Source organism: Aquarana catesbeiana, linkage group LG12 (genome assembly GCF_042186555.1).
Source record: "Aquarana catesbeiana isolate 2022-GZ linkage group LG12, ASM4218655v1, whole genome shotgun sequence".
In the NCBI taxonomy this organism is placed as follows: Eukaryota; Metazoa; Chordata; class Amphibia; order Anura; family Ranidae; genus Aquarana; species Aquarana catesbeiana.
Genome location: NC_133335.1, coordinates 190766410 through 190787537, shown reverse-complemented (window position 1 = coordinate 190787537; position 21128 = coordinate 190766410). Strand labels below are relative to the sequence as shown.

The following is a 21128-nucleotide window of genomic DNA, read 5'->3' as shown; positions in this document are numbered from 1 at the left end:
CTTTGAGATTCCAGTGTGTTGGGCAAGGAACTGCAGCAACATCAGAGATGCTTGAGCCCTTGAGGATAGGGATTTTGTTAAAAGAGCTTGGCAGCAGTGGGATTCGAACCCACGCCCCCGAAGAGACTGGAGCCTTAATCCAGCACCTTAGACCGCTCGGCCATGCTACCTGTAAAAGAGCGCTCGCTAATGACTGAAAAGCGGCGGGACATAGTCTGCATTCCATGCTCTGAATTCATTGCTTGTGCTGGAGGCCTCAGAACTCTCAACTTCAAGTATTCACCACTTTATCCATTATGAAAGGTTGTTGAAGTTTGACACAGATGGCCAAGATGCCAACTTATGTGCTTCAGTCCTCTTTCTGAGGCTGCAGATTGTGGTCACTTTACGCTTGAGAGTGGACTTTGGGTGCAGCATTCTGGCACTTAGTTCACTTGGCACTCTGCTGAAAAGTGTGCCAGCTTTTCATTAGTGCTGCTTGTTTTTTGGTGTCCACACTTAAAGTGTGAACGTGGAATCTAGCTTACAGGAGGTAGTCACATTGAGTTGGACTTGTTTTGTAACGTTGACGACATTTCACTAGTCATCTCATCAGAAGTGTGCCCTTTGGAAGACTTCTCAACCAAAACATGCAATTTCCTAATGCTGCTTTTCTGAGATTCCAGTGTGTAGAGCAAGGAACGCCAGCAAAGTGCAGCAGAAACTTCATAGACGCTTGAGCCCTCGAGGATAGGCATTTGTTAAAAGAGCTTGGCAGCAGTGGGATTCGAACCCACGCCCCTAAAGAGACTGGAGCCTAAATCCAGCGCCTTAGACCGCTCGGCCATGCTACCTACAAAAGAGTGCTCGCTAACCATTAAAAGGCGGAGGGACATATTCTACATTCCATGGATTGATGAGGCCGTGGCATAGATATAGCACACCTGGAATTCCTGCAGCTTGTCTTTAATGAGAGCCTGGGATGGCTAAGAAAGACACAGCCCCAGCTGGGCTGTCGCATATTGGCTGGTTAGCTCAGTTGGTTAGAGCGTGGTGCTAATAACGCCAAGGTCGCGGGTTCGATCCCCGTACGGGCCATCCGTGCACTTGATCTTTATGGTCTCAGGCATGTGTACCCTGTGGCTTTCTGCTGTCCGATGTTCTGCATTCATTGCTTGTGCTGGAGGCCTCAGATCTCTCCACTCCAAGTGGTCACCACTTTATCCATTATGAAAGGTTGTTGAAGTTTGACACAGATGGCCAAGATGCCAACTTATGTGCTTCTGTCCTCTTTCTGAGGCAGCAAGTTGTGGTCGTTTTACGCTTGAGAGTGGACTTTGGGTGCAGCATTCTGTGGCAAGTTCACTTGGCACTCTCCTACAAAATGTGCCAGCTTTTCATTACTGCTGCTTGTTTTTGCTGTCTACACTTAAAGTAGGAGTGTTGAATCTAGCTTACAGGAGTTAGTCACATTCAGTTGGACTTGTTATATACTGTTGATGACATTTCACTAGTCACCAGAAGTGTGCCCTTTGGAAGACTTCTCAAACAAAACATGCAATGAATGCAGTTATTCTAATGCTGCTAGAGCAGAGAGGTAAGTGTTCTTTGAGATGCCAGTGTGTTGGGCAAGGAACTGCAGCAACATCAGAGATGCTTGAGCCCTTGAGGATAGGGATTTTGTTAAAAGAGCTTGGCAGCAGTGGGATTCGAACCCACGCCCCCGAAGAGACTGGAGCCTTAATCCAGCGCCTTAGACCGCTCGGCCATGCTACCTGTAAAAGAGTGCTCGCTAATGACTGAAAAGCGGCGGGACATAGTCTGCATTCCATGCTCTGAATTCATTGCTTGTGCTGGAGGCCTCAGAACTCTCAACTTCAAGTATTCACCACTTTATCCATTATGAAAGGTTGTTGAAGTTTGACACAGATGGCCAAGATGCCAACTTATGTGCTTCAGTCCTCTTTCTGAGGCTGCAGATTGTGGTCACTTTACGCTTGAGAGTGGACTTTGGGTGCAGCATTCTGGCACTTAGTTCACTTGGCACTCTGCTGAAAAGTGTGCCAGCTTTTCATTAGTGCTGCTTGTTTTTTGGTGTCCACACTTAAAGTGTGAACGTGGAATCTAGCTTACAGGAGGTAGTCACATTGAGTTGGACTTGTTTTGTAACGTTGACGACATTTCACTAGTCATCTCATCAGAAGTGTGCCCTTTGGAAGACTTCTCAACCAAAACATGCAATTTCCTAATGCTGCTTTTCTGAGATTCCAGTGTGTAGAGCAAGGAACGCCAGCAAAGTGCAGCAGAAACTTCATAGACGCTTGAGCCCTCGAGGATAGGCATTTGTTAAAAGAGCTTGGCAGCAGTGGGATTCGAACCCACGCCCCCAAAGAGACTGGAGCCTAAATCCAGCGCCTTAGACCGCTCGGCCATACTACCTACAAAAGAGTGCTCGCTAACCATTAAAAGGCGGAGGGACATATTCTACATTCCATGGATTGATGAGGCCGTGGCATAGATATAGCACACCTGGAATTCCTGCAGCTTGTCTTTAATGAGAGCCTGGGATGGCTAAGAAAGACACAGCCCCAGCTGGGCTGTCGCATATTGGCCGGTTAGCTCAGTTGGTTAGAGCGTGGTGCTAATAACGCCAAGGTCGCGGGTTCGATCCCCGTACGGGCCATCCGTGCGCTTGATCTTTATGGTCTCAGGCATGTGTACCCTGTGGCTTTCTGCTGTCCGATGTTCTGCATTCATTGCTTGTGCTGGAGGCCTCAGATCTCTCCACTCCAAGTGGTCACCACTTTATCCATTATGAAAGGTTGTTGAAGTTTGACACAGATGGCCAAGATGCCAACTTATGTGCTTCTGTCCTCTTTCTGAGGCAGCAAGTTGTGGTCGTTTTACGCTTGAGAGTGGACTTTGGGTGCAGCATTCTGTGGCAAGTTCACTTGGCACTCTCCTACAAAATGTGCCAGCTTTTCATTACTGCTGCTTGTTTTTGCTGTCTACACTTAAAGTAGGAGTGTTGAATCTAGCTTACAGGAGTTAGTCACATTCAGTTGGACTTGTTATATACTGTTGATGACATTTCACTAGTCACCAGAAGTGTGCCCTTTGGAAGACTTCTCAAACAAAACATGCAATGAATGCAGTTATTCTAATGCTGCTAGAGCAGAGAGGTAAGTGTTCTTTGAGATGCCAGTGTGTTGGGCAAGGAACTGCAGCAACATCAGAGATGCTTGAGCCCTTGAGGATAGGGATTTTGTTAAAAGAGCTTGGCAGCAGTGGGATTCGAACCCACGCCCCCGAAGAGACTGGAGCCTTAATCCAGCGCCTTAGACCGCTCGGCCATGCTACCTGTAAAAGAGTGCTCGCTAATGACTGAAAAGCGGCGGGACATAGTCTGCATTCCATGCTCTGAATTCATTGCTTGTGCTGGAGGCCTCAGAACTCTCAACTTCAAGTATTCACCACTTTATCCATTATGAAAGGTTGTTGAAGTTTGACACAGATGGCCAAGATGCCAACTTATGTGCTTCTGTCCTCTTTCTGAGGCAGCAAGTTGTGGTCGTTTTACGCTTGAGAGTGGACTTTGGGTGCAGCATTCTGTGGCAAGTTCACTTGGCACTCTCCTACAAAATGTGCCAGCTTTTCATTACTGCTGCTTGTTTTTGCTGTCTACACTTAAAGTAGGAGTGTTGAATCTAGCTTACAGGAGTTAGTCACATTCAGTTGGACTTGTTATATACTGTTGATGACATTTCACTAGTCACCAGAAGTGTGCCCTTTGGAAGACTTCTCAAACAAAACATGCAATGAATGCAGTTATTCTAATGCTGCTAGAGCAGAGAGGTAAGTGTTCTTTGAGATGCCAGTGTGTTGGGCAAGGAACTGCAGCAACATCAGAGATGCTTGAGCCCTTGAGGATAGGGATTTTGTTAAAAGAGCTTGGCAGCAGTGGGATTCGAACCCACGCCCCCGAAGAGACTGGAGCCTTAATCCAGCGCCTTAGACCGCTCGGCCATGCTACCTGTAAAAGAGTGCTCGCTAATGACTGAAAAGCGGCGGGACATAGTCTGCATTCCATGCTCTGAATTCATTGCTTGTGCTGGAGGCCTCAGAACTCTCAACTTCAAGTATTCACCACTTTATCCATTATGAAAGGTTGTTGAAGTTTGACACAGATGGCCAAGATGCCAACTTATGTGCTTCAGTCCTCTTTCTGAGGCTGCAGATTGTGGTCACTTTACGCTTGAGAGTGGACTTTGGGTGCAGCATTCTGGCACTTAGTTCACTTGGCACTCTGCTGAAAAGTGTGCCAGCTTTTCATTAGTGCTGCTTGTTTTTTGGTGTCCACACTTAAAGTGTGAACGTGGAATCTAGCTTACAGGAGGTAGTCACATTGAGTTGGACTTGTTTTGTAACGTTGACGACATTTCACTAGTCATCTCATCAGAAGTGTGCCCTTTGGAAGACTTCTCAACCAAAACATGCAATTTCCTAATGCTGCTTTTCTGAGATTCCAGTGTGTAGAGCAAGGAACGCCAGCAAAGTGCAGCAGAAACTTCATAGACGCTTGAGCCCTCGAGGATAGGCATTTGTTAAAAGAGCTTGGCAGCAGTGGGATTCGAACCCACGCCCCCAAAGAGACTGGAGCCTAAATCCAGCGCCTTAGACCGCTCGGCCATACTACCTACAAAAGAGTGCTCGCTAACCATTAAAAGGCGGAGGGACATATTCTACATTCCATGGATTGATGAGGCCGTGGCATAGATATAGCACACCTGGAATTCCTGCAGCTTGTCTTTAATGAGAGCCTGGGATGGCTAAGAAAGACACAGCCCCAGCTGGGCTGTCGCATATTGGCCGGTTAGCTCAGTTGGTTAGAGCGTGGTGCTAATAACGCCAAGGTCGCGGGTTCGATCCCCGTACGGGCCATCCGTGCGCTTGATCTTTATGGTCTCAGGCATGTGTACCCTGTGGCTTTCTGCTGTCCGATGTTCTGCATTCATTGCTTGTGCTGGAGGCCTCAGATCTCTCCACTCCAAGTGGTCACCACTTTATCCATTATGAAAGGTTGTTGAAGTTTGACACAGATGGCCAAGATGCCAACTTATGTGCTTCTGTCCTCTTTCTGAGGCAGCAAGTTGTGGTCCTTTTACGCTTGAGAGTGGACTTTGGGTGCAGCATTCTGTGGCAAGTTCACTTGGCACTCTCCTACAAAATGTGCCAGCTTTTCATTACTGCTGCTTGTTTTTGCTGTCTACACTTAAAGTAGGAGTGTTGAATCTAGCTTACAGGAGTTAGTCACATTCAGTTGGACTTGTTATATACTGTTGATGACATTTCACTAGTCACCAGAAGTGTGCCCTTTGGAAGACTTCTCAAACAAAACATGCAATGAATGCAGTTATTCTAATGCTGCTAGAGCAGAGAGGTAAGTGTTCTTTGAGATGTCAGTGTGTTGGGCAAGGAACTGCAGCAACATCAGAGATGCTTGAGCCCTTGAGGATAGGGATTTTGTTAAAAGAGCTTGGCAGCAGTGGGATTCGAACCCACGCCCCCGAAGAGACTGGAGCCTTAATCCAGCGCCTTAGACCGCTCGGCCATGCTACCTGTAAAAGAGTGCTCGCTAATGACTGAAAAGCGGCGGGACATAGTCTGCATTCCATGCTCTGAATTCATTGCTTGTGCTGGAGGCCTCAGAACTCTCAACTTCAAGTATTCACCACTTTATCCATTATGAAAGGTTGTTGAAGTTTGACACAGATGGCCAAGATGCCAACTTATGTGCTTCAGTCCTCTTTCTGAGGCTGCAGATTGTGGTCACTTTACGCTTGAGAGTGGACTTTGGGTGCAGCATTCTGGCACTTAGTTCACTTGGCACTCTGCTGAAAAGTGTGCCAGCTTTTCATTAGTGCTGCTTGTTTTTTGGTGTCCACACTTAAAGTGTGAACGTGGTATCTAGCTTACAGGAGGTAGTCACATTGAGTTGGACTTGTTTTGTAACGTTGACGACATTTCACTAGTCATCTCATCAGAAGTGTGCCCTTTGGAAGACTTCTCAACCAAAACATGCAATTTCCTAATGCTGCTTTTCTGAGATTCCAGTGTGTAGAGCAAGGAACGCCAGCAAAGTGCAGCAGAAACTTCATAGACGCTTGAGCCCTCGAGGATAGGCATTTGTTAAAAGAGCTTGGCAGCAGTGGGATTCGAACCCACGCCACCAAAGAGACTGGAGCCTAAATCCAGCGCCTTAGACCGCTCGGCCATGCTACCTACAAAAGAGTGCTCGCTAACCATTAAAAGGCGGAGGGACATATTCTACATTCCATGGATTGATGAGGCCGTGGCATAGATATAGCACACCTGGAATTCCTGCAGCTTGTCTTTAATGAGAGCCTGGGATGGCTAAGAAAGACACAGCCCCAGCTGGGCTGTCGCATATTGGCCGGTTAGCTCAGTTGGTTAGAGCGTGGTGCTAATAACGCCAAGGTCGCGGGTTCGATCCCCGTACGGGCCATCCGTGCGCTTGATCTTTATGGTCTCAGGCATGTGTACCCTGTGGCTTTCTGCTGTCCGATGTTCTGCATTCATTGCTTGTGCTGGAGGCCTCAGATCTCTCCACTCCAAGTGGTCACCACTTTATCCATTATGAAAGGTTGTTGAAGTTTGACACAGATGGCCAAGATGCCAACTTATGTGCTTCTGTCCTCTTTCTGAGGCAGCAAGTTGTGGTCCTTTTACGCTTGAGAGTGGACTTTGGGTGCAGCATTCTGTGGCAAGTTCACTTGGCACTCTCCTACAAAATGTGCCAGCTTTTCATTACTGCTGCTTGTTTTTGCTGTCTACACTTAAAGTAGGAGTGTTGAATCTAGCTTACAGGAGTTAGTCACATTCAGTTGGACTTGTTATATACTGTTGATGACATTTCACTAGTCACCAGAAGTGTGCCCTTTGGAAGACTTCTCAAACAAAACATGCAATGAATGCAGTTATTCTAATGCTGCTAGAGCAGAGAGGTAAGTGTTCTTTGAGATTCCAGTGTGTTGGGCAAGGAACTGCAGCAACATCAGAGATGCTTGAGCCCTTGAGGATAGGGATTTTGTTAAAAGAGCTTGGCAGCAGTGGGATTCGAACCCACGCCCCCGAAGAGACTGGAGCCTTAATCCAGCGCCTTAGACCGCTCGGCCATGCTACCTGTAAAAGAGTGCTCGCTAATGACTGAAAAGCGGCGGGACATAGTCTGCATTCCATGCTCTGAATTCATTGCTTGTGCTGGAGGCCTCAGAACTCTCAACTTCAAGTATTCACCACTTTATCCATTATGAAAGGTTGTTGAAGTTTGACACAGATGGCCAAGATGCCAACTTATGTGCTTCAGTCCTCTTTCTGAGGCTGCAGATTGTGGTCACTTTACGCTTGAGAGTGGACTTTGGGTGCAGCATTCTGGCACTTAGTTCACTTGGCACTCTGCTGAAAAGTGTGCCAGCTTTTCATTAGTGCTGCTTGTTTTTTGGTGTCCACACTTAAAGTGTGAACGTGGAATCTAGCTTACAGGAGGTAGTCACATTGAGTTGGACTTGTTTTGTAACGTTGACGACATTTCACTAGTCATCTCATCAGAAGTGTGCCCTTTGGAAGACTTCTCAACCAAAACATGCAATTTCCTAATGCTGCTTTTCTGAGATTCCAGTGTGTAGAGCAAGGAACGCCAGCAAAGTGCAGCAGAAACTTCATAGACGCTTGAGCCCTCGAGGATAGGCATTTGTTAAAAGAGCTTGGCAGCAGTGGGATTCGAACCCACGCCCCCAAAGAGACTGGAGCCTAAATCCAGCGCCTTAGACCGCTCGGCCATGCTACCTACAAAAGAGTGCTCGCTAACCATTAAAAGGCGGAGGGACATATTCTACATTCCATGGATTGATGAGGCCGTGGCATAGATATAGCACACCTGGAATTCCTGCAGCTTGTCTTTAATGAGAGCCTGGGATGGCTAAGAAAGACACAGCCCCAGCTGGGCTGTCGCATATTGGCCGGTTAGCTCAGTTGGTTAGAGCATGGTGCTAATAACGCCAAGGTCGCGGGTTCGATCCCCGTACGGGCCATCCGTGCGCTTGATCTTTATGGTCTCAGGCATGTGTACCCTGTGGCTTTCTGCTGTCCGATGTTCTGCATTCATTGCTTGTGCTGGAGGCCTCAGATCTCTCCACTCCAAGTGGTCACCACTTTATCCATTATGAAAGGTTGTTGAAGTTTGACACAGATGGCCAAGATGCCAACTTATGTGCTTCTGTCCTCTTTCTGAGGCAGCAAGTTGTGGTCGTTTTACGCTTGAGAGTGGACTTTGGGTGCAGCATTCTGTGGCAAGTTCACTTGGCACTCTCCTACAAAACGTGCCAGCTTTTCATTACTGCTGCTTGTTTTTGCTGTCTACACTTAAAGTAGGAGTGTTGAATCTAGCTTACAGGAGTTAGTCACATTCAGTTGGACTTGTTATATACTGTTGATGACATTTCACTAGTCACCAGAAGTGTGCCCTTTGGAAGACTTCTCAAACAAAACATGCAATGAATGCAGTTATTCTAATGCTGCTAGAGCAGAGAGGTAAGTGTTCTTTGAGATTCCAGTGTGTTGGGCAAGGAACTGCAGCAACATCAGAGATGCTTGAGCCCTTGAGGATAGGGATTTTGTTAAAAGAGCTTGGCAGCAGTGGGATTCGAACCCACGCCCCCGAAGAGACTGGAGCCTTAATCCAGCGCCTTAGACCGCTCGGCCATGCTACCTGTAAAAGAGTGCTCGCTAATGACTGAAAAGCGGCGGGACATAGCCTGCATTCCATGCTCTGAATTCATTGCTTGTGCTGGAGGCCTCAGAACTCTCAACTTCAAGTATTCACCACTTTATCCATTATGAAAGGTTGTTGAAGTTTGACACAGATGGCCAAGATGCCAACTTATGTGCTTCAGTCCTCTTTCTGAGGCTGCAGATTGTGGTCACTTTACGCTTGAGAGTGGACTTTGGGTGCAGCATTCTGGCACTTAGTTCACTTGGCACTCTGCTGAAAAGTGTGCCAGCTTTTCATTAGTGCTGCTTGTTTTTTGGTGTCCACACTTAAAGTGTGAACGTGGAATCTAGCTTACAGGAGGTAGTCACATTGAGTTGGACTTGTTTTGTAACGTTGACGACATTTCACTAGTCATCTCATCAGAAGTGTGCCCTTTGGAAGACTTCTCAACCAAAACATGCAATTTCCTAATGCTGCTTTTCTGAGATTCCAGTGTGTAGAGCAAGGAACGCCAGCAAAGTGCAGCAGAAACTTCATAGACGCTTGAGCCCTCGAGGATAGGCATTTGTTAAAAGAGCTTGGCAGCAGTGGGATTCGAACCCACGCCCCCAAAGAGACTGGAGCCTAAATCCAGCGCCTTAGACCGCTCGGCCATGCTACCTACAAAAGAGTGCTCGCTAACCATTAAAAGGCGGAGGGACATATTCTACATTCCATGGATTGATGAGGCCGTGGCATAGATATAGCACACCTGGAATTCCTGCAGCTTGTCTTTAATGAGAGCCTGGGATGGCTAAGAAAGACACAGCCCCAGCTGGGCTGTCGCATATTGGCCGGTTAGCTCAGTTGGTTAGAGCGTGGTGCTAATAACGCCAAGGTCGCGGGTTCGATCCCCGTACGGGCCATCCGTGCGCTTGATCTTTATGGTCTCAGGCATGTGTACCCTGTGGCTTTCTGCTGTCCGATGTTCTGCATTCATTGCTTGTGCTGGAGGCCTCAGATCTCTCCACTCCAAGTGGTCACCACTTTATCCATTATGAAAGGTTGTTGAAGTTTGACACAGATGGCCAAGATGCCAACTTATGTGCTTCTGTCCTCTTTCTGAGGCAGCAAGTTGTGGTCCTTTTACGCTTGAGAGTGGACTTTGGGTGCAGCATTCTGTGGCAAGTTCACTTGGCACTCTCCTACAAAATGTGCCAGCTTTTCATTACTGCTGCTTGTTTTTGCTGTCTACACTTAAAGTAGGAGTGTTGAATCTAGCTTACAGGAGTTAGTCACATTCAGTTGGACTTGTTATATACTGTTGATGACATTTCACTAGTCACCAGAAGTGTGCCCTTTGGAAGACTTCTCAAACAAAACATGCAATGAATGCAGTTATTCTAATGCTGCTAGAGCAGAGAGGTAAGTGTTCTTTGAGATTCCAGTGTGTTGGGCAAGGAACTGCAGCAACATCAGAGATGCTTGAGCCCTTGAGGATAGGGATTTTGTTAAAAGAGCTTGGCAGCAGTGGGATTCGAACCCACGCCCCCGAAGAGACTGGAGCCTTAATCCAGCGCCTTAGACCGCTCGGCCATGCTACCTGTAAAAGAGTGCTCGCTAATGACTGAAAAGCGGCGGGACATAGTCTGCATTCCATGCTCTGAATTCATTGCTTGTGCTGGAGGCCTCAGAACTCTCAACTTCAAGTATTCACCACTTTATCCATTATGAAAGGTTGTTGAAGTTTGACACAGATGGCCAAGATGCCAACTTATGTGCTTCAGTCCTCTTTCTGAGGCTGCAGATTGTGGTCACTTTACGCTTGAGAGTGGACTTTGGGTGCAGCATTCTGGCACTTAGTTCACTTGGCACTCTGCTGAAAAGTGTGCCAGCTTTTCATTAGTGCTGCTTGTTTTTTGGTGTCCACACTTAAAGTGTGAACGTGGAATCTAGCTTACAGGAGGTAGTCACATTGAGTTGGACTTGTTTTGTAACGTTGACGACATTTCACTAGTCACCTCATCAGAAGTGTGCCCTTTGGAAGACTTCTCAACCAAAACATGCAATTTCCTAATGCTGCTTTTCTGAGATTCCAGTGTGTAGAGCAAGGAACGCCAGCAAAGTGCAGCAGAAACTTCATAGACGCTTGAGCCCTCGAGGATAGGCATTTGTTAAAAGAGCTTGGCAGCAGTGGGATTCGAACCCACGCCCCCAAAGAGACTGGAGCCTAAATCCAGCGCCTTAGACCGCTCGGCCATGCTACCTACAAAAGAGTGCTCGCTAACCATTAAAAGGCGGAGGGACATATTCTACATTCCATGGATTGATGAGGCCGTGGCATAGATATAGCACACCTGGAATTCCTGCAGCTTGTCTTTAATGAGAGCCTGGGATGGCTAAGAAAGACACAGCCCCAGCTGGGCTGTCGCATATTGGCCGGTTAGCTCAGTTGGTTAGAGCGTGGTGCTAATAACGCCAAGGTCGCGGGTTCGATCCCCGTACGGGCCATCCGTGCGCTTGATCTTTATGGTCTCAGGCATGTGTACCCTGTGGCTTTCTGCTGTCCGATGTTCTGCATTCATTGCTTGTGCTGGAGGCCTCAGATCTCTCCACTCCAAGTGGTCACCACTTTATCCATTATGAAAGGTTGTTGAAGTTTGACACAGATGGCCAAGATGCCAACTTATGTGCTTCTGTCCTCTTTCTGAGGCAGCAAGTTGTGGTCGTTTTACGCTTGAGAGTGGACTTTGGGTGCAGCATTCTGTGGCAAGTTCACTTGGCACTCTCCTACAAAATGTGCCAGCTTTTCATTACTGCTGCTTGTTTTTGCTGTCTATACTTAAAGTAGGAGTGTTGAATCTAGCTTACAGGAGTTAGTCACATTCAGTTGGACTTGTTATATACTGTTGATGACATTTCACTAGTCACCAGAAGTGTGCCCTTTGGAAGACTTCTCAAACAAAACATGCAATGAATGCAGTTATTCTAATGCTGCTAGAGCAGAGAGGTAAGTGTTCTTTGAGATTCCAGTGTGTTGGGCAAGGAACTGCAGCAACATCAGAGATGCTTGAGCCCTTGAGGATAGGGATTTTGTTAAAAGAGCTTGGCAGCAGTGGGATTCGAACCCACGCCCCCGAAGAGACTGGAGCCTTAATCCAGCGCCTTAGACCGCTCGGCCATGCTACCTGTAAAAGAGTGCTCGCTAATGACTGAAAAGCGGCGGGACATAGTCTGCATTCCATGCTCTGAATTCATTGCTTGTGCTGGAGGCCTCAGAACTCTCAACTTCAAGTATTCACCACTTTATCCATTATGAAAGGTTGTTGAAGTTTGACACAGATGGCCAAGATGCCAACTTATGTGCTTCAGTCCTCTTTCTGAGGCTGCAGATTGTGGTCACTTTACGCTTGAGAGTGGACTTTGGGTGCAGCATTCTGGCACTTAGTTCACTTGGCACTCTGCTGAAAAGTGTGCCAGCTTTTCATTAGTGCTGCTTGTTTTTTGGTGTCCACACTTAAAGTGTGAACGTGGAATCTAGCTTACAGGAGGTAGTCACATTGAGTTGGACTTGTTTTGTAACGTTGACGACATTTCACTAGTCATCTCATCAGAAGTGTGCCCTTTGGAAGACTTCTCAACCAAAACATGCAATTTCCTAATGCTGCTTTTCTGAGATTCCAGTGTGTAGAGCAAGGAACGCCAGCAAAGTGCAGCAGAAACTTCATAGACGCTTGAGCCCTCGAGGATAGGCATTTGTTAAAAGAGCTTGGCAGCAGTGGGATTCGAACCCACGCCCCCAAAGAGACTGGAGCCTAAATCCAGCGCCTTAGACCGCTCAGCCATGCTACCTACAAAAGAGTGCTCGCTAACCATTAAAAGGCGGAGGGACATATTCTACATTCCATGGATTGATGAGGCCGTGGCATAGATATAGCACACCTGGAATTCCTGCAGCTTGTCTTTAATGAGAGCCTGGGATGGCTAAGAAAGACACAGCCCCAGCTGGGCTGTTGCATATTGGCCGGTTAGCTCAGTTGGTTAGAGCGTGGTGCTAATAACGCCAAGGTCGCGGGTTCGATCCCCTTTCGGGCCATCCGTACGCTTGATCTTTATGGTCTCAGGCATGTGTACCCTGTGGCTTTCTGCTGTCCGATGTTCTGCATTCATTGCTTGTGCTGGAGGCCTCAGATCTCTCCACTCCAAGTGGTCACCACTTTATCCATTATGAAAGGTTGTTGAAGTTTGACACAGATGGCCAAGATGCCAACTTATGTGCTTCTGTCCTCTTTCTGAGGCAGCAAGTTGTGGTCGTTTTACGCTTGAGAGTGGACTTTGGGTGCAGCATTCTGTGGCAAGTTCACTTGGCACTCTCCTACAAAATGTGCCAGCTTTTCATTACTGCTGCTTGTTTTTGCTGTCTACACTTAAAGTAGGAGTGTTGAATCTAGCTTACAGGAGTTAGTCACATTCAGTTGGACTTGTTATATACTGTTGATGACATTTCACTAGTCACCAGAAGTGTGCCCTTTGGAAGACTTCTCAAACAAAACATGCAATGAATGCAGTTATTCTAATGCTGCTAGAGCAGAGAGGTAAGTGTTCTTTGAGATTCCAGTGTGTTGGGCAAGGAACTGCAGCAACATCAGAGATGCTTGAGCCCTTGAGGATAGGGATTTTGTTAAAAGAGCTTGGCAGCAGTGGGATTCGAACCCACGCCCCCGAAGAGACTGGAGCCTTAATCCAGCGCCTTAGACCGCTCGGCCATGCTACCTGTAAAAGAGTGCTCGCTAATGACTGAAAAGCGGCGGGACATAGTCTGCATTCCATGCTCTGAATTCATTGCTTGTGCTGGAGGCCTCAGAACTCTCAACTTCAAGTATTCACCACTTTATCCATTATGAAAGGTTGTTGAAGTTTGACACAGATGGCCAAGATGCCAACTTATGTGCTTCAGTCCTCTTTCTGAGGCTGCAGATTGTGGTCACTTTACGCTTGAGAGTGGACTTTGGGTGCAGCATTCTGGCACTTAGTTCACTTGGCACTCTGCTGAAAAGTGTGCCAGCTTTTCATTAGTGCTGCTTGTTTTTTGGTGTCCACACTTAAAGTGTGAACGTGGAATCTAGCTTACAGGAGGTAGTCACATTGAGTTGGACTTGTTTTGTAACGTTGACGACATTTCACTAGTCATCTCATCAGAAGTGTGCCCTTTGGAAGACTTCTCAACCAAAACATGCAATTTCCTAATGCTGCTTTTCTGAGATTCCAGTGTGTAGAGCAAGGAACGCCAGCAAAGTGCAGCAGAAACTTCATAGACGCTTGAGCCCTCGAGGATAGGCATTTGTTAAAAGAGCTTGGCAGCAGTGGGATTCGAACCCACGCCCCCAAAGAGACTGGAGCCTAAATCCAGCGCCTTAGACCGCTCGGCCATGCTACCTACAAAAGAGTGCTCGCTAACCATTAAAAGGCGGAGGGACATATTCTACATTCCATGGATTGATGAGGCCGTGGCATAGATATAGCACACCTGGAATTCCTGCAGCTTGTCTTTAATGAGAGCCTGGGATGGCTAAGAAAGACACAGCCCCAGCTGGGCTGTTGCATATTGGCCAGTTAGCTCAGTTGGTTAGAGCGTGGTGCTAATAACGCCAAGGTCGTGGGTTGGATCCCCGTACGGGCCATCCGTGCGCTTGATCTTTATGGTCTCAGGCATGTGTACCCTGTGGCTTTCTGCTGTCCGATGTTCTGCATTCATTGCTTGTGCTGGAGGCCTCAGATCTCTCCACTCCAAGTGGTCACCACTTTATCCATTATGAAAGGTTGTTGAAGTTTGACACAGATGGCCAAGATGCCAACTTATGTGCTTCTGTCCTCTTTCTGAGGCAGCAAGTTGTGGTCGTTTTACGCTTGAGAGTGGACTTTGGGTGCAGCATTCTGTGGCAAGTTCACTTGGCACTCTCCTACAAAATGTGCCAGCTTTTCATTACTGCTGCTTGTTTTTGCTGTCTACACTTAAAGTAGGAGTGTTGAATCTAGCTTACAGGAGTTAGTCACATTCAGTTGGACTTGTTATATACTGTTGATGACATTTCACTAGTCACCAGAAGTGTGCCCTTTGGAAGACTTCTCAAACAAAACATGCAATGAATGCAGTTATTCTAATGCTGCTAGAGCAGAGAGGTAAGTGTTCTTTGAGATTCCAGTGTGTTGGGCAAGGAACTGCAGCAACATCAGAGATGCTTGAGCCCTTGAGGATAGGGATTTTGTTAAAAGAGCTTGGCAGCAGTGGGATTCGAACCCACGCCCCCGAAGAGACTGGAGCCTTAATCCAGCGCCTTAGACCGCTCGGCCATGCTACCTGTAAAAGAGTGCTCGCTAATGACTGAAAAGCGGCGGGACATAGTCTGCATTCCATGCTCTGAATTCATTGCTTGTGCTGGAGGCCTCAGAACTCTCAACTTCAAGTATTCACCACTTTATCCATTATGAAAGGTTGTTGAAGTTTGACACAGATGGCCAAGATGCCAACTTATGTGCTTCAGTCCTCTTTCTGAGGCTGCAGATTGTGGTCACTTTACGCTTGAGAGTGGACTTTGGGTGCAGCATTCTGGCACTTAGTTCACTTGGCACTCTGCTGAAAAGTGTGCCAGCTTTTCATTAGTGCTGCTTGTTTTTTGGTGTCCACACTTAAAGTGTGAACGTGGAATCTAGCTTACAGGAGGTAGTCACATTGAGTTGGACTTGTTTTGTAACGTTGACGACATTTCACTAGTCATCTCATCAGAAGTGTGCCCTTTGGAAGACTTCTCAACCAAAACATGCAATTTCCTAATGCTGCTTTTCTGAGATTCCAGTGTGTAGAGCAAGGAACGCCAGCAAAGTGCAGCAGAAACTTCATAGACGCTTGAGCCCTCGAGGATAGGCATTTGTTAAAAGAGCTTGGCAGCAGTGGGATTCGAACCCACGCCCCCAAAGAGACTGGAGCCTAAATCCAGCGCCTTAGACCGCTCGGCCATGCTACCTACAAAAGAGTGCTCGCTAACCATTAAAAGGCGGAGGGACATATTCTACATTCCATGGATTGATGAGGCCGTGGCATAGATATAGCACACCTGGAATTCCTGCAGCTTGTCTTTAATGAGAGCCTGGGATGGCTAAGAAAGACACAGCCCCAGTTGGGCTGTCGCATATTGGCCGGTTAGCTCAGTTGGTTAGAGCGTGGTGCTAATAACGCCAAGGTCGCGGGTTCGATCCCCGTACGGGCCATCCGTGCGCTTGATCTTTATGGTCTCAGGCATGTGTACCCTGTGGCTTTCTGCTGTCCGATGTTCTGCATTCATTGCTTGTGCTGGAGGCCTCAGATCTCTCCACTCCAAGTGGTCACCACTTTATCCATTATGAAAGGTTGTTGAAGTTTGACACAGATGGCCAAGATGCCAACTTATGTGCTTCTGTCCTCTTTCTGAGGCAGCAAGTTGTGGTCGTTTTACGCTTGAGAGTGGACTTTGGGTGCAGCATTCTGTGGCAAGTTCACTTGGCACTCTCCTACAAAATGTGCCAGCTTTTCATTACTGCTGCTTGTTTTTGCTGTCTACACTTAAAGTAGGAGTGTTGAATCTAGCTTACAGGAGTTAGTCACATTCAGTTGGACTTGTTATATACTGTTGATGACATTTCACTAGTCACCAGAAGTGTGCCCTTTGGAAGACTTCTCAAACAAAACATGCAATGAATGCAGTTATTCTAATGCTGCTAGAGCAGAGAGGTAAGTGTTCTTTGAGATGTCAGTGTGTTGGGCAAGGAACTGCAGCAACATCAGAGATGCTTGAGCCCTTGAGGATAGGGATTTTGTTAAAAGAGCTTGGTAGCAGTGGGATTCGAACCCACGCCCCCGAAGAGACTGGAGCCTTAATCCAGCGCCTTAGACCGCTCGGCCATGCTACCTGTAAAAGAGTGCTCGCTAATGACTGAAAAGCGGCGGGACATAGTCTGCATTCCATGCTCTGAATTCATTGCTTGTGCTGGAGGCCTCAGAACTCTCAACTTCAAGTATTCACCACTTTATCCATTATGAAAGGTTGTTGAAGTTTGACACAGATGGCCAAGATGCCAACTTATGTGCTTCAGTCCTCTTTCTGAGGCTGCAGATTGTGGTCACTTTACGCTTGAGAGTGGACTTTGGGTGCAGCATTCTGGCACTTAGTTCACTTGGCACTCTGCTGAAAAGTGTGCCAGCTTTTCATTAGTGCTGCTTGTTTTTTGGTGTCCACACTTAAAGTGTGAACGTGGTATCTAGCTTACAGGAGGTAGTCACATTGAGTTGGACTTGTTTTGTAACGTTGACGACATTTCACTAGTCATCTCATCAGAAGTGTGCCCTTTGGAAGACTTCTCAACCAAAACATGCAATTTCCTAATGCTGCTTTTCTGAGATTCCAGTGTGTAGAGCAAGGAACGCCAGCAAAGTGCAGCAGAAACTTCATAGACGCTTGAGCCCTCGAGGATAGGCATTTGTTAAAAGAGCTTGGCAGCAGTGGGATTCGAACCCACGCCCCCAAAGAGACTGGAGCCTAAATCCAGCGCCTTAGACCGCTCGGCCATGCTACCTACAAAAGAGTGCTCGCTAACCATTAAAAGGCGGAGGGACATATTCTACATTCCATGGATTGATGAGGCCGTGGCATAGATATAGCACACCTGGAATTCCTGCAGCTTGTCTTTAATGAGAGCCTGGGATGGCTAAGAAAGACACAGCCCCAGCTGGGCTGTCGCATATTGGCCGGTTAGCTCAGTTGGTTAGAGCGTGGTGCTAATAACGCCAAGGTCGCGGGTTCGATCCCCGTACGGGCCATCCGTGCGCTTGATCTTTATGGTCTCAGGCATGTGTACCCTGTGGCTTTCTGCTGTCCGATGTTCTGCATTCATTGCTTGTGCTGGAGGCCTCAGATCTCTCCACTCCAAGTGGTCACCACTTTATCCATTATGAAAGGTTGTTGAAGTTTGACACAGATGGCCAAGATGCCAACTTATGTGCTTCTGTCCTCTTTCTGAGGCAGCAAGTTGTGGTCGTTTTACGCTTGAGAGTGGACTTTGGGTGCAGCATTCTGTGGCAAGTTCACTTGGCACTCTCCTACAAAATGTGCCAGCTTTTCATTACTGCTGCTTGTTTTTGCTGTCTACACTTAAAGTAGGAGTGTTGAATCTAGCTTACAGGAGTTAGTCACATTCAGTTGGACTTGTTATATACTGTTGATGACATTTCACTAGTCACCAGAAGTGTGCCCTTTGGAAGACTTCTCAAACAAAACATGCAATGAATGCAGTTATTCTAATGCTGCTAGAACAGAGAGGTAAGTGTTCTTTGAGATTCCAGTGTGTTGGGCAAGGAACTGCAGCAACATCAGAGATGCTTGAGCCCTTGAGGATAGGGATTTTGTTAAAAGAGCTTGGCAGCAGTGGGATTCGAACCCACGCCCCCGAAGAGACTGGAGCCTTAATCCAGCGCCTTAGACCGCTCGGCCATGCTACCTGTAAAAGAGTGCTCGCTAATGACTGAAAAGCGGCGGGACATAGTCTGCATTCCATGCTCTGAATTCATTGCTTGTGCTGGAGGCCTCAGAACTCTCAACTTCAAGTATTCACCACTTTATCCATTATGAAAGGTTGTTGAAGTTTGACACAGATGGCCAAGATGCCAACTTATGTGCTTCAGTCCTCTTTCTGAGGCTGCAGATTGTGGTCACTTTACGCTTGAGAGTAGACTTTGGGTGCAGCATTCTGGCACTTAGTTCACTTGGCACTCTGCTGAAAAGTGTGCCAGCTTTTTCATTAGTGCTGCTTGTTTTTTGGTGTCCACACTTAAAGTGTGAACGTGGAATCTAGCTTACAGGAGGTAGTCACATTGAGTTGGACTTGTTTTGTAACGTTGACGACATTTCACTAGTCATCTCATCAGAAGTGTGCCCTTTGGAAGACTTCTCAACCAAAACATGCAATTTCCTAATGCTGCTTTTCTGAGATTCCAGTGTGTAGAGCAAGGAACGCCAGCAAAGTGCAGCAGAAACTTCATAGACGCTTGAGCCCTCGAGGATAGGCATTTGTTAAAAGAGCTTGGCAGCAGTGGGATTCGAACCCACGCCCCCAAAGAGACTGGAGCCTAAATCCAGCACCTTAGACCGCTCGGCCATGCTACCTACAAAAGAGTGCTCGCTAACCATTAAAAGGCGGAGGGACATATTCTACATTCCATGGATTGATGAGGCCGTGGCATAGATATAGCACACCTGGAATTCCTGCAGCTTGTCTTTAATGAGAGCCTGGGATGGCTAAGAAAGACACAGCCCCAGCTGGGCTGTCGCATATTGGCCGGTTAGCTCAGTTGGTTAGAGCGTGGTGCTAATAACGCCAAGGTCGCGGGTTCGATCCCCGTACGGGCCATCCGTGCGCTTGATCTTTATGGTCTCAGGCATGTGTACCCTGTGGCTTTCTGCTGTCCGATGTTCTGCATTCATTGCTTGTGCTGGAGGCCTCAGATCTCTCCACTCCAAGTGGTCACCACTTTATCCATTATGAAAGGTTGTTGAAGTTTGACACAGATGGCCAAGATGCCAACTTATGTGCTTCTGTCCTCTTTCTGAGGCAGCAAGTTGTGGTCGTTTTACGCTTGAGAGTGGACTTTGGGTGCAGCATTCTGTGGCAAGTTCACTTGGCACTCTCCTACAAAACGTGCCAGCTTTTCATTACTGCTGCTTGTTTTTGCTGTCTACACTTAAAGTAGGAGTGTTGAATCTAGCTTACAGGAGTTAGTCACATTCAGTTGGACTTGTTATATACTGTTGATGACATTTCACTAGTCACCAGAAGTGTGCCCTTTGGAAGACTTCTCAAACAAAACATGCAATGAATGCAGTTATTCTAATGCTGCTAGAGCAGAGAGGTAAGTGTTCTTTGAGATTCCAGTGTGTTGGGCAAGGAACTGCAGCAACATCAGAGATGCTTGAGCCCTTGAGGATAGGGATTTTGTTAAAAGAGCTTGGCAGCAGTGGGATTCGAACCCACGCCCCCGAAGAGACTGGAGCCTTAATCCAGCGCCTTAGACCGCTCGGCCATGCTACCTGTAAAAGAGTGCTCGCTAATGACTGAAAAGCGGCGGGACATAGCCTGCATTCCATGCTCTGAATTCATTGCTTGTGCTGGAGGCCTCAGAACTCTCAACTTCAAGTATTCACCACTTTATCCATTATGAAAGGTTGTTGAAGTTTGACACAGATGGCCAAGATGCCAACTTATGTGCTTCAGTCCTCTTTCTGAGGCTGCAGATTGTGGTCACTTTACGCTTGAGAGTGGACTTTGGGTGCAGCATTCTGGCACTTAGTTCACTTGGCACTCTGCTGAAAAGTGTGCCAGCTTTTCATTAGTGCTGCTTGTTTTTTGGTGTCCACACTTAAAGTGTGAACGTGGAATCTAGCTTACAGGAGGTAGTCACATTGAGTTGGACTTGTTTTGTAACGTTGACGACATTTCACTAGTCATCTCATCAGAAGTGTGCCCTTTGGAAGACTTCTCAACCAAAACATGCAATTTCCTAATGCTGCTTTTCTGAGATTCCAGTGTGTAGAGCAAGGAACGCCAGCAAAGTGCAGCAGAAACTTCATAGACGCTTGAGCCCTCGAGGATAGGCATTTGTTAAAAGAGCTTGGCAGCAGTGGGATTCGAACCCACGCCCCCAAAGAGACTGGAGCCTAAATCCAGCGCCTTAGACCGCTCGGCCATGCTACCTACAAAAGAGTGCTCGCTAACCATTAAAAGGCGGAGGGACATATTCTACATTCATGGATTGATGAGGCGTGGCATAGATATAGCACACCTGGAATTCCTGCAGCTTGTCTTTAATGAGAGCCTGGGATGGCTAAGAAAGACACAGCCCCAGCTGGGCTGTCGCATATTGGCCGTTAGCTCAGTTGGTTAGAGCGTGGTGCTAATAACGCCAAGGTCGCGGGTTCGATCCCCGTACGGGCCATCCGTGCGCTTGATCTTTATGGTCTCAGGCATGTGTACCCTGTGGCTTTCTGCTGTCCGATGTTCTGCATTCATTGCTTGTGCTGGAGGCCTCAGATCTCTCCACTCCAAGTGGTCACCACTTTATCCATTATGAAAGGTTGTTGAAGTTTGACACAGATGGCCAAGATGCCAACTTATGTGCTTCTGTCCTCTTTCTGAGGCAGCAAGTTGTGGTCGTTTTACGCTTGAGAGTGGACTTTGGGTGCAGCATTCTGTGCAAGTTCACTTGGCACTCTCCTACAAAATGTGCCAGCTTTTCATTACTGCTGCTTGTTTTTGCTGTCTACACTTAAAGTAGGAGTGTTGAATCTAGCTTAGC

The 21128-nt window shown here is 47.3% G+C and overlaps 37 non-coding genes across 37 annotated transcripts; 10 read left to right on the top strand and 27 right to left on the bottom strand.

Annotated features, from left to right (window-relative positions):
• Positions 1-88: 88 nt before the first annotated feature.
• On the bottom strand, positions 89-170 carry TRNAL-AAG (transfer RNA leucine (anticodon AAG)). The gene has a single exon. It is a non-coding gene; the product is annotated as a tRNA-Leu (tRNA).
• A 581-nt stretch (positions 171-751) lies between these two features.
• On the bottom strand, positions 752-833 carry TRNAL-UAG (transfer RNA leucine (anticodon UAG)). The gene has a single exon. It is a non-coding gene; the product is annotated as a tRNA-Leu (tRNA).
• A 170-nt stretch (positions 834-1003) lies between these two features.
• On the top strand, positions 1004-1077 carry TRNAI-AAU (transfer RNA isoleucine (anticodon AAU)). Its single transcript has one exon. It is a non-coding gene; the product is annotated as a tRNA-Ile (tRNA).
• Positions 1078-1673: 596 nt separating this feature from the next.
• Positions 1674-1755, bottom strand: TRNAL-AAG (transfer RNA leucine (anticodon AAG)). The gene has a single exon. It is a non-coding gene; the product is annotated as a tRNA-Leu (tRNA).
• Positions 1756-2336: 581 nt separating this feature from the next.
• On the bottom strand, positions 2337-2418 carry TRNAL-UAG (transfer RNA leucine (anticodon UAG)). Its single transcript has one exon. It is a non-coding gene; the product is annotated as a tRNA-Leu (tRNA).
• Positions 2419-2588: 170 nt separating this feature from the next.
• Positions 2589-2662, top strand: TRNAI-AAU (transfer RNA isoleucine (anticodon AAU)). The gene has a single exon. It is a non-coding gene; the product is annotated as a tRNA-Ile (tRNA).
• Positions 2663-3258: 596 nt separating this feature from the next.
• On the bottom strand, positions 3259-3340 carry TRNAL-AAG (transfer RNA leucine (anticodon AAG)). Its single transcript has one exon. It is a non-coding gene; the product is annotated as a tRNA-Leu (tRNA).
• Positions 3341-3931: 591 nt separating this feature from the next.
• Positions 3932-4013, bottom strand: TRNAL-AAG (transfer RNA leucine (anticodon AAG)). Its single transcript has one exon. It is a non-coding gene; the product is annotated as a tRNA-Leu (tRNA).
• A 581-nt stretch (positions 4014-4594) lies between these two features.
• Positions 4595-4676, bottom strand: TRNAL-UAG (transfer RNA leucine (anticodon UAG)). The gene has a single exon. It is a non-coding gene; the product is annotated as a tRNA-Leu (tRNA).
• A 170-nt stretch (positions 4677-4846) lies between these two features.
• On the top strand, positions 4847-4920 carry TRNAI-AAU (transfer RNA isoleucine (anticodon AAU)). The gene has a single exon. It is a non-coding gene; the product is annotated as a tRNA-Ile (tRNA).
• A 596-nt stretch (positions 4921-5516) lies between these two features.
• Positions 5517-5598, bottom strand: TRNAL-AAG (transfer RNA leucine (anticodon AAG)). Its single transcript has one exon. It is a non-coding gene; the product is annotated as a tRNA-Leu (tRNA).
• A 581-nt stretch (positions 5599-6179) lies between these two features.
• TRNAL-UAG (transfer RNA leucine (anticodon UAG)) lies at positions 6180-6261 on the bottom strand. Its single transcript has one exon. It is a non-coding gene; the product is annotated as a tRNA-Leu (tRNA).
• A 170-nt stretch (positions 6262-6431) lies between these two features.
• Positions 6432-6505, top strand: TRNAI-AAU (transfer RNA isoleucine (anticodon AAU)). Its single transcript has one exon. It is a non-coding gene; the product is annotated as a tRNA-Ile (tRNA).
• Positions 6506-7101: 596 nt separating this feature from the next.
• On the bottom strand, positions 7102-7183 carry TRNAL-AAG (transfer RNA leucine (anticodon AAG)). Its single transcript has one exon. It is a non-coding gene; the product is annotated as a tRNA-Leu (tRNA).
• Positions 7184-7764: 581 nt separating this feature from the next.
• On the bottom strand, positions 7765-7846 carry TRNAL-UAG (transfer RNA leucine (anticodon UAG)). The gene has a single exon. It is a non-coding gene; the product is annotated as a tRNA-Leu (tRNA).
• Positions 7847-8016: 170 nt separating this feature from the next.
• TRNAI-AAU (transfer RNA isoleucine (anticodon AAU)) lies at positions 8017-8090 on the top strand. Its single transcript has one exon. It is a non-coding gene; the product is annotated as a tRNA-Ile (tRNA).
• Positions 8091-8686: 596 nt separating this feature from the next.
• TRNAL-AAG (transfer RNA leucine (anticodon AAG)) lies at positions 8687-8768 on the bottom strand. The gene has a single exon. It is a non-coding gene; the product is annotated as a tRNA-Leu (tRNA).
• A 581-nt stretch (positions 8769-9349) lies between these two features.
• Positions 9350-9431, bottom strand: TRNAL-UAG (transfer RNA leucine (anticodon UAG)). The gene has a single exon. It is a non-coding gene; the product is annotated as a tRNA-Leu (tRNA).
• A 170-nt stretch (positions 9432-9601) lies between these two features.
• On the top strand, positions 9602-9675 carry TRNAI-AAU (transfer RNA isoleucine (anticodon AAU)). The gene has a single exon. It is a non-coding gene; the product is annotated as a tRNA-Ile (tRNA).
• A 596-nt stretch (positions 9676-10271) lies between these two features.
• TRNAL-AAG (transfer RNA leucine (anticodon AAG)) lies at positions 10272-10353 on the bottom strand. The gene has a single exon. It is a non-coding gene; the product is annotated as a tRNA-Leu (tRNA).
• A 581-nt stretch (positions 10354-10934) lies between these two features.
• TRNAL-UAG (transfer RNA leucine (anticodon UAG)) lies at positions 10935-11016 on the bottom strand. The gene has a single exon. It is a non-coding gene; the product is annotated as a tRNA-Leu (tRNA).
• Positions 11017-11186: 170 nt separating this feature from the next.
• On the top strand, positions 11187-11260 carry TRNAI-AAU (transfer RNA isoleucine (anticodon AAU)). Its single transcript has one exon. It is a non-coding gene; the product is annotated as a tRNA-Ile (tRNA).
• A 596-nt stretch (positions 11261-11856) lies between these two features.
• On the bottom strand, positions 11857-11938 carry TRNAL-AAG (transfer RNA leucine (anticodon AAG)). Its single transcript has one exon. It is a non-coding gene; the product is annotated as a tRNA-Leu (tRNA).
• Positions 11939-12519: 581 nt separating this feature from the next.
• On the bottom strand, positions 12520-12601 carry TRNAL-UAG (transfer RNA leucine (anticodon UAG)). The gene has a single exon. It is a non-coding gene; the product is annotated as a tRNA-Leu (tRNA).
• An 840-nt stretch (positions 12602-13441) lies between these two features.
• TRNAL-AAG (transfer RNA leucine (anticodon AAG)) lies at positions 13442-13523 on the bottom strand. The gene has a single exon. It is a non-coding gene; the product is annotated as a tRNA-Leu (tRNA).
• Positions 13524-14104: 581 nt separating this feature from the next.
• TRNAL-UAG (transfer RNA leucine (anticodon UAG)) lies at positions 14105-14186 on the bottom strand. The gene has a single exon. It is a non-coding gene; the product is annotated as a tRNA-Leu (tRNA).
• Positions 14187-15026: 840 nt separating this feature from the next.
• TRNAL-AAG (transfer RNA leucine (anticodon AAG)) lies at positions 15027-15108 on the bottom strand. Its single transcript has one exon. It is a non-coding gene; the product is annotated as a tRNA-Leu (tRNA).
• A 581-nt stretch (positions 15109-15689) lies between these two features.
• Positions 15690-15771, bottom strand: TRNAL-UAG (transfer RNA leucine (anticodon UAG)). The gene has a single exon. It is a non-coding gene; the product is annotated as a tRNA-Leu (tRNA).
• A 170-nt stretch (positions 15772-15941) lies between these two features.
• On the top strand, positions 15942-16015 carry TRNAI-AAU (transfer RNA isoleucine (anticodon AAU)). The gene has a single exon. It is a non-coding gene; the product is annotated as a tRNA-Ile (tRNA).
• A 596-nt stretch (positions 16016-16611) lies between these two features.
• On the bottom strand, positions 16612-16693 carry TRNAL-AAG (transfer RNA leucine (anticodon AAG)). Its single transcript has one exon. It is a non-coding gene; the product is annotated as a tRNA-Leu (tRNA).
• Positions 16694-17274: 581 nt separating this feature from the next.
• TRNAL-UAG (transfer RNA leucine (anticodon UAG)) lies at positions 17275-17356 on the bottom strand. Its single transcript has one exon. It is a non-coding gene; the product is annotated as a tRNA-Leu (tRNA).
• A 170-nt stretch (positions 17357-17526) lies between these two features.
• TRNAI-AAU (transfer RNA isoleucine (anticodon AAU)) lies at positions 17527-17600 on the top strand. The gene has a single exon. It is a non-coding gene; the product is annotated as a tRNA-Ile (tRNA).
• A 596-nt stretch (positions 17601-18196) lies between these two features.
• On the bottom strand, positions 18197-18278 carry TRNAL-AAG (transfer RNA leucine (anticodon AAG)). The gene has a single exon. It is a non-coding gene; the product is annotated as a tRNA-Leu (tRNA).
• Positions 18279-18860: 582 nt separating this feature from the next.
• TRNAL-UAG (transfer RNA leucine (anticodon UAG)) lies at positions 18861-18942 on the bottom strand. Its single transcript has one exon. It is a non-coding gene; the product is annotated as a tRNA-Leu (tRNA).
• Positions 18943-19112: 170 nt separating this feature from the next.
• On the top strand, positions 19113-19186 carry TRNAI-AAU (transfer RNA isoleucine (anticodon AAU)). Its single transcript has one exon. It is a non-coding gene; the product is annotated as a tRNA-Ile (tRNA).
• A 596-nt stretch (positions 19187-19782) lies between these two features.
• Positions 19783-19864, bottom strand: TRNAL-AAG (transfer RNA leucine (anticodon AAG)). Its single transcript has one exon. It is a non-coding gene; the product is annotated as a tRNA-Leu (tRNA).
• Positions 19865-20445: 581 nt separating this feature from the next.
• TRNAL-UAG (transfer RNA leucine (anticodon UAG)) lies at positions 20446-20527 on the bottom strand. The gene has a single exon. It is a non-coding gene; the product is annotated as a tRNA-Leu (tRNA).
• Positions 20528-21128: the final 601 nt, after the last annotated feature.